At 40.9% G+C, this 14,373-nt stretch overlaps 1 protein-coding gene across 23 annotated transcripts in view; it reads right to left on the bottom strand.

Moving 5' to 3' along the window:
- ELAVL2 (ELAV like RNA binding protein 2) overlaps nt 1–14,373 on the bottom strand; it is a 142,285-nt gene that overhangs the window by 44,259 nt on the left and 83,653 nt on the right. The window lies entirely within an intron of this gene.

Raw genomic sequence — 14,373 nt, 5'->3', positions numbered from 1 at the left:
GCACAGACAAGTAAAGTCAACCCTAAAGGTCTCCATTTTTCAACTAAAGGAAAGTTTCTCAGTTTGACAAGACGAAAAATACTAAAAAGGTGGTGACAAAAAAGGACATTAAAAGGTTTAGTCTACTAAAAGTCAAACCAAACCAATTGAGGGTTTCCTGCAAGATTCCCAGTAAAGGTCCAAATGCTTTCTATAAACTATCATTTTTGGATCAATTTCATAGCAAAGTGAGAGAATATTTCTTTTTAAGTGGCACCCTTAAGTCTAAGTATTTATGAATACAGATATTTAGAAAGGCCACTCTGGTTTTCCTAATGTGGTTCCTCACACATATACAAAGAGAGAGAGGGAGAGAGAAGAGTAAATATAATACCTAATAACCATGAAAACTTGTGATTATATTTTCAGGACCACTATCATTTTGAGGGGATAATCACTGCTAACTTATACTCTTTAATCAAACATGTTTTCCTCTTTTTATAAAAGGGGGTGAGGGGAGACCTAAAACTCAGTTCATTAATTTTTTTCCTCACACTACTCACAGAAATTGTGTTTTACTCAAAGATCTGATTTTTTAAAGTTGTATGTGAATCACTGAAGTTTTAAGCACTCAGCTTTTTTCTAACTTGACATTTATCATGTGCCTACTGCATGCACAGTGGCCTCTCATGAAATGTGTTGCAGTCCTGTTATCACTGACCAGGATTCAAACTGGCTGAACATTAAAAAGGCTGCTCAAGGATGCACTTTATGATGGAAAGAATCTGGGCTCGGAGATAAACACACGTAAATTCTAATCCTGGCTCCACTGTTTACCAGCTGTGTGACTTTGAAGAAACAGCTTAACCTCTCTGAGTCATTAACCTCCTTATTTCTAGAATGTGGATAATTCCTACCCAATGAGACTGCTGAGTCAGTGATGAGAACTTTCACTATCGATGGTGATAGACCACTCCAGTGAAAAAATAAAGGAAAAATAACATATCTACTACATATTAAGGAGTTTATACACATTCATTTAAAATTAAACCAGACAAGATGCTACCAAAATAACAGGGGAAGGAAAGGCAAAGTGAACACTGTGTGGTTTTCCACATTGCTATTCTATAACAAAATAAACCAAATTATCAACTGTACAAGCACCGAGTCCATCTCTCCTATCTACTGGCACCTCGCTTACATTTTACCAGTTTCTAATCAAAGTCCTTTCTCAATCTTGGTACACTGGAATCATCCACACCACTTAAAAAACAAAAACAGAAAAGTGGTGTCTCAGTCCCTTTCCCCCAATTTTTTTTTTTTTCAATTGAAAAATTTTTTTCAATTTTCAAACCAGGTTTCTTAAATCCTAGTGATTCTAACACATGTAATCAAGGCTGAAAATCACAGTTTTAATAATGAGAGAGAATCTGAGACTGCAAATAAGGATTCTGGGAGCCCTAAGAAGGGCAAGGTGCTGATGGTCTGGGTACGAAGTGACTCTGCAATGAAGACTGCCTGCCTTTTAACAGATGCATTTTTAAAATATTAGTAGATGTCTTTCTTCTAAATTCTTCAAGTTATCCATCAATGCAGAGGAACAGTTCATTGCCTACTGAAGTCACTCTCTGGCACAGCAGGGGCCTGCTGGAGTTGTGTTGCTGGGTAAAGTCAAAATCCTGTCTGCTTAGCCATCTCTTGCCCTTCCTCTAAGCTCTTACTCCTAGCACGCTGGGGGCACTCAAAAAGTTTGCTAAATGCACGAATAAGAAGCACAGTGGCTGTTATTCATTTAACCAAAGGCAACGTCATCAATGGGCTTCCCTGGTGGCTCAGACAGTAAAGAATATGCCTGCAGTGCAGGAGACCAGGGTTCAATCCCCGGGTTGGGAAGATCCCTTGGAGAAGGAAATGGCAACCAACTCCAGTATTCTTGCCAGGGATATTCCATTGACAGAGGAACCTGGCAGGCAACATACAGTCCATGGGATCCCAAAGAGTTGGGCACCACTGAGTGACTAACACTTTTTGATGTCATCCATGTCACCATCCGATGACCTAGGTCAGTCTTTGATCTGACCCCCTCAAGCAGCCATAGCTAGCACTGAGCACTGAAGAATTGATGCTTTGGAACTGTGGTGTTGGAGAAGACTCTTGAAAGTCCCTTGGACTGCAAGGAGATCCAACCAGTCCATTCTGAAGGTGATCAGCCCTGGGATTTCTTTGGAAGGAATGATGCTAAAGCTGAAACTCCAGTACTTTGGCCACCTCATGTGAAGATAATGCTGGGAGGGATTGGGGGCAGGAGGAAAAGGGGACAACAGAGGATGAGATGGCTGGATGGCATCACCGACACGATGGACGTGGGTTTGAGTGAACTCCAGGAGTTGGTGATGGACAGGGAGGCCTGGCGTGCTGCGATTCATGGGGTCGCAAAGAGTCAGACACGACTGAGTGACTGAACTGAACTGAACCAAATTTCAACTATTGGAAACTGAGTACACTCAAACAATATTTATCCCTAAACGAGCTCTCTGACACAAAGTTTCTAACTTTTTTAGTGTTGGTATTAGGAAGAGCAACGCTCATCAATTAGTATTTAAGGTAAGCAAAATGTTATCACAACCCTAAGCAAAATGATATAAAGGGAGATAACTGCTGCTAAACGGCTTCATTCCTAAATCCACTGCAGTAGATGCACCAACATGTTGGCACTGCAACTATAAGGGAGTTAGTAACTTCACAGATTTTCATTTTCAAGCAAGCTAATCAAGTCAGCAAACATGTACTGAATGCTTAAAACATATAAAGGCATCACAAATGATACGAAGATGGGCAAGCCTCTCCCCATTCTTTTTAAGCTGTGTGGTGTTTTAGTGTTTAATTTTAGCCTCACATTGATCTTGTGAGATACTCATTCTTCTTCTATAAGGAAGTAATGGTATTTGAAGCTGGGTAAGGTCAATCAGTATCCTCAAACCAAAGAGGAAAAAAAAAAACACAAACAAACAAGCAGAAAGGAGTCATCAGAACTCGAATCCAAGAATCTCAAACACTATGTTCTTCTCTCAATTCACGACTAGTTTATATATGAACCTGGACCATCTTCAGTATGCTTGAAATATAATGTAACCACGCATTTTCTAACAGAGCTCTACCAAAAAAAAGTTGTTTTGAGACAGCTGCCTACTGTCTTAAATTCCAGTACTTCTTGTGCAAGTATCAATTTCAGTATATATGAGTTTTTACACTGTTATTCCTATGACAGTGTAAAGTCATCTGATTTATATAGTGCCTGTTTCAGGTTATTTATTATGAGTGCAGATTTTTAAAAAATAAAAGCAGAAGGAAGTCAAACATCAATAAAAAAATATTTAGCCTGGAACCACTTTCTCCCACTTTTGTATGCATCAGCTAGTAATAGTCATAAACTACCAAGGAAGGCTTGGAAACCAAGCATCACTTATCCATATCCTCCAATTCCATTTTTCAAGTCATTCTGAATTTAGAATGTGCACATTGACAATCTCAAAACCCAAAATCACTTCTTTAAAAAACTTATAAAGCTCTACATTTAAATTCCAAGTATAACAATTCTGGAAACCACCATGATCAAAAGAAATTCTGAACAAAATAACAAAGCCAAGGCTCACCCCAAAAAAAAGCCTTCAAGACCAATAAATCCTGTCTTTAGAAGTCAAGAAGTTCCTCTGGTAGCTGAACATCAAGAATAAGGTCAACTTCACTAGTCCTCACAAGCTACCTGTGGCCCCATGGTCCTCAGAGATTTTGAAATCATTCATCCTAGCCTTGGTCCTAACAGCCGTGGCAGGGATTCTAGAACGTCACTACAGAGGAAGCTTTCTGAACAGTCATAGGCCTATGACTTCAAGCAGGTCCTTAAACTCCAGGTCAATACTGCACTTCAGCACATGGCATTCTGTATAGCGTGTGAATGTGAATGGCTTTTGTTTCGTACCTTTCTTTTTAATCTAAATACATGCCACAGAGAAGGATGACTTCTTCACAAAAGACAGAAAAATCCCTTATCAACTGCTCCTTGGCATAAGGAGAACAGTTATAAACAGGCTGCTTAGAACCATGGTCAAGTGATCTAAAGCACAGAGCTGAAACACTCCAAGCGTCTCTGAATGGGGCTGAGGCGCACTGAGCTGCAGGCGGGTCAGAGCAGGAAGAGAAAAACAGGAAGAGAATCTGTTTAGTGACAGAGTGCTAGTGGGAAACACAGTAAACTCCAATTTATCCCAAACTGTGCATAACTCAAAGCAGCAGCCATTCCCTTGCCACCTACATTGCTTTTAATAGCACTCTTTAATTAAAAATTTAATTGCATATTTTAATTAAAAATACACAATCTTCTGAACCCATTTAATTCAAAGGTCACTTTATTTAGTCTTTTCTATTTCAAATTACTACCAATGTTCCGAATATCAAATTACCCCCTCAGGTTTAAAGGTAAAGGCAATAGATCACCATAATTCTTGATTACAAACCTGGTACATTAATTTAATTTTATCCAACCAGTATTAAGTGAGATCCTACTCAACATGGGATTGTGAAAAATAAAGTTCTGTATTTAAAAGTCATCTTACATATTTTTCACCAACATTCAGCATTCATTTCTTCAATGATTTTAGAAAAGCTACTTTTTGCTAATCCTGGAGAACACAGCAGAGACACAAAGTTCCTCTTTATACAATTTATATTCTGGTTAGGAGACAAGAAAAGAACATGCTCTACAGTATATACTACAAGAAAATAAAGGCTAAAAAGGAAAAAAGCAGCAGACTAGAGAGCTGGGGGTGCCGGGTGAGGGCCTCTGACCTAAATATAATGATGAGAGTGGGCCTGGCCTGAATGCAACATTTGATCCAAGAACTGAAGGAAGTAGCTCATAGTCTTTTTAGGGAGGCTGTGTAAGCAGATTCATTTCAGTGCACATTCTACCATTGGGGTATCACATCCTACTTGTTCTACCAGCTAAATCTGCCCCACCCCTCCAATCCCCCACCCCCAGGCATTATTACAGGTCCTCACATATTATTCTAACATGGATTACTGCTACAGTATCCTAACCATCATCCCTTCCCTAGACTCCTGTTAACTCCAAAACCAGTCTTTCTAGAAGAAAATCCCAATCATAATCTGGTTTCCAAGGTCATCATCAGCTTCTTGCTTACTTCTAGGACTCCTACAACTATGGATACGCTGAAACTCATATTCAGTTCCCTGTGCCTGGAATACACATCTTCTCCTCTAGGACAGGGGTCCCCAATCTCTGGGATCTAATGCCTGACGATCTGAGGTAGAGTTCATGTAATGATAATAGAAATTAAGTTCAGTTTGGTCACTAAGTCATGTTCAAAACTCTTTGCGACCCCACGGATTGCAGCACGCCAGGCTTCCCTGTCCATCACCAACTCCTGGAGCTTGCTCAAACTCATGTCCATTGAGTCAGTAATGCCATCCAACCATCTCATCCTCTGTTGTCCCCTCTCCTCCAGCCTTCAATCTTTCCCAGCATCAGGATCTTTTCTAATGAGTCAGCTTTTCGCATCAGGTGGCTAAAGTATTGGAGCTTCAGCTTCAGCGGCAGTCCTTCCAATGAATATTCAGGACTGATTTCCTTTAGGATTGACTGGTTGGATCTCCTTGCAGTCCAAGGTACTCTTAAGAGTCTTCCCCAACACCATAGTTTAGAAGCATCAATTCTTCGGCTCCCAGTTTTCTTTATGGTCCAACTCTCCAAAATGCACAATAAATGTAATGTACTTGAATTATCCCAAAACTAGCCCCCTCACCCAGGTCCATGGAAGAACTGTCTTCCACAAAACCAGTCCCTGGTGCCAAAAAGGTTGGGGAGCGCTGCCCGAAGGCTTTCTCTAAGACCTTTTCCTGTTGTAAGTTGTTTCACTCCCAGTGCTCACTGTTCAGTGCCCTTTCCTAGTCCTTCCACAGCCCTTGTATTATCCACCTTTATCTTACTACATATGGGTACTGAGTCAATTTGGACATCCCATTGCTCAGACTGTTGAGCAAGGGCAAGTTGAGCATAGATCCTGATATAGAAGACCCTAACATAGATTATTTGGAGAAGGAAATGGCAACCCACTCCAGTGTTCTTGCCTGGAGAATCCCAGGGACAGCGGAGCCTGGTGGGCTGCTGTCTATGGGATCGCACAGAGTCAGACACGACTGAAGCAACTTAGCAGCAGCAGCAGCAGAGATTATTAACATGCTCATGGAAACAATGAATGAACGAACAAGCTAATTGGGGGTGGGGGGAGGATGAACAAATGAAGAAACAGCCATCTGCCTTCCAGGAACTTATGGTTGTGAAGAGAGATGCCCTTATACACATGCTCCCCATCCATGTCCCTACATCGCACCAGATGGTTACAGAACAAAAGGAAACAAGATGCTCAAAAGTGACAGAATTCTGTCTTTCTAAGGGAGTGATGTGAGATACATTCCTTTTCAAACAGTTCATATAAAACTTTTCATATGAAAATTTTCTACAAATACTATTTAAATGAAATCTCAATTTAAAAAAAAATAATGTCACCTAGAGTAATTTGATAGATTTACATAAATCTGTTTCACAAATCTGTAAGTATGAATTATGGGATGTCAGCATATAATTTTGTTGAAAGTGCTTTTTCACTAATATAATTAAGTCTGCTGAGACTATTCAAGTACAAGTCAAATAAAATGCAGAGTGAATTCTGTAAAAACCTAGTAGTTGAATCAACAATAAAAGGTGACTATGCTGATTGATGTGTATCTATTATTTTATTTAGAGCAGCAGTAATGTTTTATGAAATAAAAAAAGACAAAAGCAGCATGACTCTTTTCTAAATGCCCCAGGAAGCAGAAACAGGTCACTATGGTCCTCTCTGACAAGCAAGACTATTTGCAAGCTGAGGTCCAATAATGTAATACTTAAAAAAAAAAAGGCAGATTGAGAAGATTCACTGTCTCTAAACATGGTCCCTATATAAAGCTGCATCCTTTAATCCCTTAACGAACAAACAACAACAAAAAAAATGATATTTAGGAAAACAAGTTTTCACTTCAAGGGGGACAATTTTCATTTTTAAAGACAGACCAAACCCCTTTCCCTCATTCTAACAGCATAACATCATCCTTCCCTGCCACCCCCCCAACAATAAAGTTGCAAATGTGTTGTGTTGCTTCAGATGGGCTTTCTGTTCTCGGGCACTGGCCTTGGTGTCTGTTCAGGCAGGCTGTGCACCGCAACTCTGGCACCAAAGCAAGGTGCACCAGACTTTACAAAGGTGCCTTCTTAATAGCTCAGATCTCCTGTGAACGAAGCCATGTGGGGACCACACATCCGGGGAAAGCTTTGAGAGAAGCCTAGAGAACAGAGGAATGCAATCTTCTCTAGTCACGTTTCTCTCCAAATTTTAATTCCTGACTTAGCCCAAGCCTCCTCAGATGCAGCATGCCAGACGCAGGAAGTCCTTCCATTTAAACATTCAACTAACTCAGGTCAAATTGAACAGGTCCTTCTCACCACCCTCTAACAGGAAAGATCAAACTATGAGGCAGAGAACTGCTGTGATCCTATTACTACAGACCAAGCCAGACTCCCTTGAAAGCTCGGAGCATTTTTACCAGTTTCCCAAAGGACATTAACAGGGATTATCACCAGGATGGAGAATTCAACCTAGATACTCACATAATACAGAAAACAGATGGCTCACTCGAAGACTCATCTTCCACTCAAATGCTAATAAAGCTGGCCTGAGACTTAAGTGCCCAAATTTAAAATGGTTTTCAGGACTTCACAGATATACTGAGATAATACAGAAGAGTTTAAATCATACCTTTTCTGCTGAAATCAAAGTTGTAAATAGTAATCATTTGGTAAATACTACTCCTAATTCGAGAGGGAGCAGTTAATGGCCTCGGCAGCAGTGTTTTCCTACTGAGTTAATTTTAATGGCCATATCTGTGCTCTGATTATACAACTGGTAAAGCTCCACTTTCCTATAGTTCCAGTCCCAATAATTATGAATCTGCTGGCAATGCAGTGTGACCTTGCTTAAGTCGGCAAAACTGTGGGTTTCTTAATATATCACCATTTTAGGCAACAGTAAGAACTCCCACATAATCCAGTCTTAGGCTTCTGAGTAGAGCATATTAAATCCTCTAAATTCTCAAGTAGTGCACATGGATACTAAGATGTCTTGCTTCCAAGACCAGAAGATTAGGAAATATGATCTTTATTTAAAGTGGGAAAATAAACTAGTTCCTCTAGTCCACACATTTTAGGGGAATATTTTAACTTGGACCAGGTTCTCCAGCTTGAGAAAAAGTTAAGATATTACAGCATCTCAAGCCTATTATCAAAAAAAAAAAAGCCCAGGTCTCATTACTCACTGATTTATTTACATAGTAGCTCCTAAAGAAAAATCAGCAAGCCTACCTTCAAATGCTGGAGCTATCCCCATGGTGAGAACAAAAGCCAAAAAACTGTTAGTTGGCCAGAAAGTCAGACCCTACAGTTCAAAAAAAGTTAGGATATTAACATACCCTGAGCTAAGACAAAATCAACTCGTAAGTTAAGAGCTGAGTCTGCTGCAATAGTCTCGTTGCTTTATTAATTATAATTAACTCTCCCCTGCCACACACACACACAAAGGGGCTGCATAATCCGCTTTATCTTGTGCTTACTTGAAAAGCAATGGAGTTCTTCAAATAAATATGATTTGAGGTGAGGGCCAGGGAATTATATTCCTCAAAATATTATTGCAGTAAAGAGGGAAACGAGAAACCAGTTACCAACTGCAGCAGTGAAGAGGGTGTCCGCTGCTGCTTCCACTACCAGCTGGTGTCCACCTACGTACACACACGGAGGTCACTGAAAACCAGTACAGTTTCTTATGTGTTTCTCTCTTTGTAAGACATTTGTTTTATTCAGGTATTACAATAAAACTACTTTAAGGCCCTAAACACTATAACTAGCCCAGTACCCTGTCTGAGACTGTATGAGAGTCTCGCAGACCACTATAGAGAGCTCTGTGGGGTTTCATCCAGAAGAATGGGAAACATGCAAATCCTACCAGGCCCACATGATTTTCTCTCACTCACCCAAAAGTTCAAGGTTCATCAGCCTTCCAATTGGGAAAGCCTGGTAAGCCTGGGGTCAAAGTCTGTTCTCACTGTCCCATAAGTGCTTTTATCTAGGTGTCTGGAAGCAAACAGTACCACTACCTAATTATCGACTGCGATCAAGAAAACTTTTTGGGCTCCAAAATCACTGCAGATGGTGACTGCAGCCATGAAATTAAAAGACGCTACTCCTTGGAAGGAAAGTTATGGCCAAGCTAGACAGCATATTAAAAAGCAGAGACATTACTTTGTCAACAAAGGTCCGTCTAAGCCAAGGCTGTGGTTTTTCCAGTAGTCAGGTATGGATGTGAGAGTTGGACTATAAGGAAAGCTGAGCACAGAAGAACTGATGCTTTTGAACTGTGGTGTTGGAGAAGACGCTTGAAAGTCTCCTCGCATGGAGATAAAACCAGTCCATCTTAAAGGAAATCAGTCCTGGGTGTTCATTGGAAGGACTGATGTTGAAGCTGAGACTCCAATATTTTAGCCACCTCATGCGAAGACCTGACTCACTGGAAAAGAGCTTGATGTTGGGAGAGACTGAAGGCGGGAGAAAGGGACCACAGAGGATGAGATGACTGGATGGCATCACCGACTCAATGGACATGAATTTGGGTGAGCTCCGGGAGTTGGTGATAGACAGGGAGGCCTGGTGTGCTGCAGTTCATGGGGTCGCAAAGAGTCGGACACAACTGAGCGACTGAACTGAACTAAACAAGCAACTTATGAGACTTGTACTAACATAGAGTCATCGTACTTAATTCTCAAAGCAAAGCTCTGTATAGATACACGTGTACCCATTTTAAAGATAAAAACATGCAGGTCCTGGTATATTAACTAATTTGCTCAAAGGCACAGAGGTAGCTGGTACATGGAAGCTACTTCTTGAAACTAGTATTGACTTATCCAAACCCAGTCTTTTCAGCATACACTTCACTGCCTTTGGCCAAGCTTAGGAATTATTTTGAGGCAGACTCCTGTGCATCCAAAGTACACAACTTTTCAAACAGGATATTTATAGTCTCCAAATACACCTGCATTGTTTTGCTTGTTCTCTGTCATGTTTTGACTCACTGGGATGTTACCATTCTTTCTCAATCCATCAAGACACTAGATATACAAGAAAAAAAAAAAGAAAGAAAAGGTTCATCACCCCACAGGTGCACAAACCACTTCAACCTTTAAAACAAATCCATCACTACAAAACAGATTAGAGATCTCCACATTGTAAAAATATTCATTTAAAACAGGACTTAATTTACATACTTCTTTTCCAGAAACTCAGAAAGCAATTCTTATGGCTAAAGCCAAACATGTCTGCTACTGCCAAAATCGTCTCCCACACATGACGCTTCCCTCGTCAGCAGATTGCATTAAAATGCGTTCACACGCCTAGCATGGTTTTCTAGCTGTAGAAAAGCAGGTGGGATCAATACCACATGGTCTGCCCTCTAAGATCTTAGCTCAAAAATTTAAAGCAAAATGATAAACAAGAGAGATGCAAAGAAGAAACAAGAGAGATGGCACTTAATAAACACAGAACACCTATATTTAATCACTGGCATTTCATGCTTCAACAGGAAGAACCTGAAGAGAAGGCTTTATTTAGTCATTTGAAATAGAAGAGATGAAATTTAGAAGTTTCTTGACAGAGCAACTGTGGAAACAGGCATATGGAGAAGAGCTAACTGGTAGAGAAGCACAGAGGAGCTGGTTAGACGAAAGACACACTGAACACAAAGCGGTCCGTGGAGGTGAGAAGCAGGCACTGGAGCAGGGGCTTCCCCGCGAGAAGCTCTGCAGAGGCCACACTGCAGGACACACCCAGCAGGAGTGACCACGAAACTCACGAGACAGACCAAGGGAGCCACCCCTGGTGGCTTGACAATCAAGAGGAAACGCAGACCTAAGAGCAAGGAGAACACTGGGCAAGAAGCTGCGACAACCCAGAATGGGGATCTGACCCCAAATTCCTTTCAAAAAGGTTCCAGAGATCTCTGAAGAGGCAAAAATGAGAGGCTAAAAACCCATAATATCTTTCACAAGTCCCTACAAATCGCCTCAATCCTAAATGGCTCACTTCTCATCTGGACAAATTCCAGCCCGAGTCTTCTATTCCTAATTTGTCTATTCCACAAAAACTTTTGCTTATGCTACCACTGACTGAACCTCTGTCAAGTACACTCTTACCTGAAAAGGAGCACAATTAATTCAATCCAAGTGGCCTTTTACCCAAAATTGAACTTTAGGAACAAGTACTGTTTTCCCTCCAGAGGGCCTTTCAGACCAAGGGCCAGGATGGGTATCAAAGGCAAGCCCCTCAAGCCGCTTGGTGATAACTTCTCACCTTCATCATAATAATAAGACACAAGGAACCTTTAGAATCTTAGGTTAATACTCTGACATTAATGCAGAACACCCATACAACAACTTCTCAAATACCCATTCACTATGTGTCCCAGCTGGCTCAGTGGTAAAGAATCTGCCTTCCAATGCAAGAGATGTGGGTTTGACCCCTGGGTCAGGAAGATCCCCTGGAGAAGGAAACGACAATCCGCTCCAGTATTCTTGTCAGGATAATCTCATGGACAGAGGAGCCTGGCGGGCTATAGTCCATGGGGTCACAAAGACTCAGACACAACTGAAGTGAATGAACACACACACACAGGTATCTAACAGGATAACCCCAGTCAAAAAAGAGCAAAACCCAAGATGACCGCCCTAAGGAAGGCTTATGATTTTCCTAGATCTCTCTTACAAAGCTATAAAAAACACATACATCCGAAGAGTGAAAGTGTTAATAACTACCCTAAGTGGGCACAAAGTGTTAACAAACCTTATTCTAACACTCTATGTAGCGATCACAAAGTGATACAGGACTTCTGAATTCAAACATGTACCTAAGTCCTTTTTCATACAATATGGTGATAACAAGTCAAAAAATAAAGAGAGGGAGGAGGAAGGCTGTGTCATTTAGAGGAGACACTGCATAGCATCATATCATCAAGTTAAAAAAAGGTTTGGGACTTTCCTGGTGGTCCAGTGGTTAAGATGCTGCGTTCCCAATTCAGGGAGCATGGGTTCAACCCCTGGTCAGAGAACTAAGATTTCATGTGCCATATGGCGTGGCCAACAAACAACAACAACAAAAAGTTTCAAATGAAGTAAAAGCAGGTAACATTTCACCTTCTTATCTGCATCACTGATAAAGCATCCTCTATACAAGTAACAATAACACCAGGACTCCCTGGTGGCTCAGGTGGTAAAGAATCTGTCTGCAATGCGGGAGACCTGAAAAAGTTCGATCCTTGGGTCAGGAAGCTCCCTTGGAGAAGGGAATGGCAACCCACTCCAGTATTCTTCTCTGGACAATCTCACAGACAGAGGAGTCTGGCGGGGTACAGTCCATGGGGTCGTAGAGAGTTGGACACGACTGAGCAACTAACACTTTCACTTTCATACAAGTAACAAGGCTTCCTTCTGGGGACAGTTCTCCAGTTTAGTTCATTTTATTTTAAAAAGACAGACCAGAATGAAATCAGTGATATTTTTAGCAACAACAAAGGAAGTAAAATTCCAAAGGACATCCATTGTCCCCAATCTGCACAAAGATTTAGGTATAAATAACATATGATTTTCCTTCTTTTTGTTCAGAACATTTTGTTTAGTCTATATTTAATAAAGAAAGGCAGTTACATTTCCAAGACAGTATGAGGAGTGTGGTTTTTTTTTCCTCCCCCTCAATTTAAAATAGTCACACGAAAGAACTAATTTTTATACTTGGGAGAAATCCCCAAACAGACCAATTGTTTAGGCAGGTTAGGGTATAAATGCTGACTATAAAGGAAACCTATTTAAATACTGCAGATACAGCTTCAAGGACTTTAAAAGGGCCCTCTCTGAAGCAGTAAAGAGGAGAGAATCCCAATGGAACAAAATCTATAGAGGAACTTGAGCAGGACATGGTAAAAGTGGTAAAGGCTGCAGGTCCGATGGGAGCCATGGCTATAATTAAGTCAAAGAGGCACCCTGACAGAAATAAATTTCCACTGTGTTTTGTGCTAAGGGACAGGTACGCTACAGCAAACCACTCAGAGACCCCAGCGCAATCTCTCTCCCAATTAACAGATGGTTTCTAAAGAGAGATACAAAATGGGTTAGCTCCTGCAGCCGCCACCTTCATATCACATGGAAGCTTGACTACTTGCTTATTCTCACATATGAGGCTCACTCCTGGGGAAGGTGCTGTATTTTCACGGCAACAGATTAGTACAAAGGACCATCTGATGCAGAAGTAACATCTATAAACAGAGCTTCTCGGTTATTGGGGACCATATTACAAAATTCACAGCAACTCTACAAACACATTTAAAGAATTGGGCAAAGACAGTTAACAAAAGAGCTCTCATTCATACGAATCCATCTTTTTGCCACCAAGTGTCCCCTAAAGGTCTTTGTAGGTCTTTACTGACTAAGCCAAAGCCTTTGACTGTGTGGATCACAACAAACTGAGGAAAATTCTGAAAGAGATGGGAATACCAGACCACCTGACCTGCCTCTTGAGAAATCTGTATGCAGGTCAAGAAGCAGCAGTTAGAACCAGACATGGAACAACAGACTGGTTCCAAATAGGAAAAGGAGTACAACAAGGCTGTATATTGTCACCCTGCTTATTTAACTTCTATGCAGAGTACATCATGAGAAATGCTGCACTGGATGAAGCACAAACTGGAATCAAGATTGCCAGGAGAAATATCAATAACCTCAGATATATGGATGACACCATCCTTATGGCAGAAAGTGAACAAGAACTAAAACTCTTGAAAGTGAAAGAGGAGAGTGAAAAAGTTGGCTTAAAGCTCAACATTCAGAAAACGAAGATCATGGCATCTGGTCCCATCACTTCATGGGAAATAGATGGGGAAACAATGGAAACAGTGACAGACTTTATTTTTGGGGGCTCCAAAATCACTGCCGATGGTGACTGCAGCCATGAAATTAAAAGATGCTTGCTCCTTGGAAGAAAAGTTATGACCAACCTAGACAGCATATTAAAAGCAGATACATTAATTTGCCAACAAAGGTACGTCTAGTCAAAGCTATGGTTTTTCCAGTAGTCACGTATGGATGTGAAAGTTGGACTATAAAGAAAGCTGAGCACCAAAGAATTGATGCTTTTGAACTGTGGTGTTGGAGAAGACTCTTGAGAGTCCCTTGGACAGCAAGGAGATCCAA

The sequence above is a fragment of the Bubalus kerabau genome, chromosome 4, assembly GCF_029407905.1.
Source record: "Bubalus kerabau isolate K-KA32 ecotype Philippines breed swamp buffalo chromosome 4, PCC_UOA_SB_1v2, whole genome shotgun sequence".
Lineage (NCBI taxonomy): Eukaryota > Metazoa > Chordata > Mammalia > Artiodactyla > Bovidae > Bubalus > Bubalus kerabau.
This window is presented reverse-complemented; position numbering and strand designations above follow the sequence as displayed.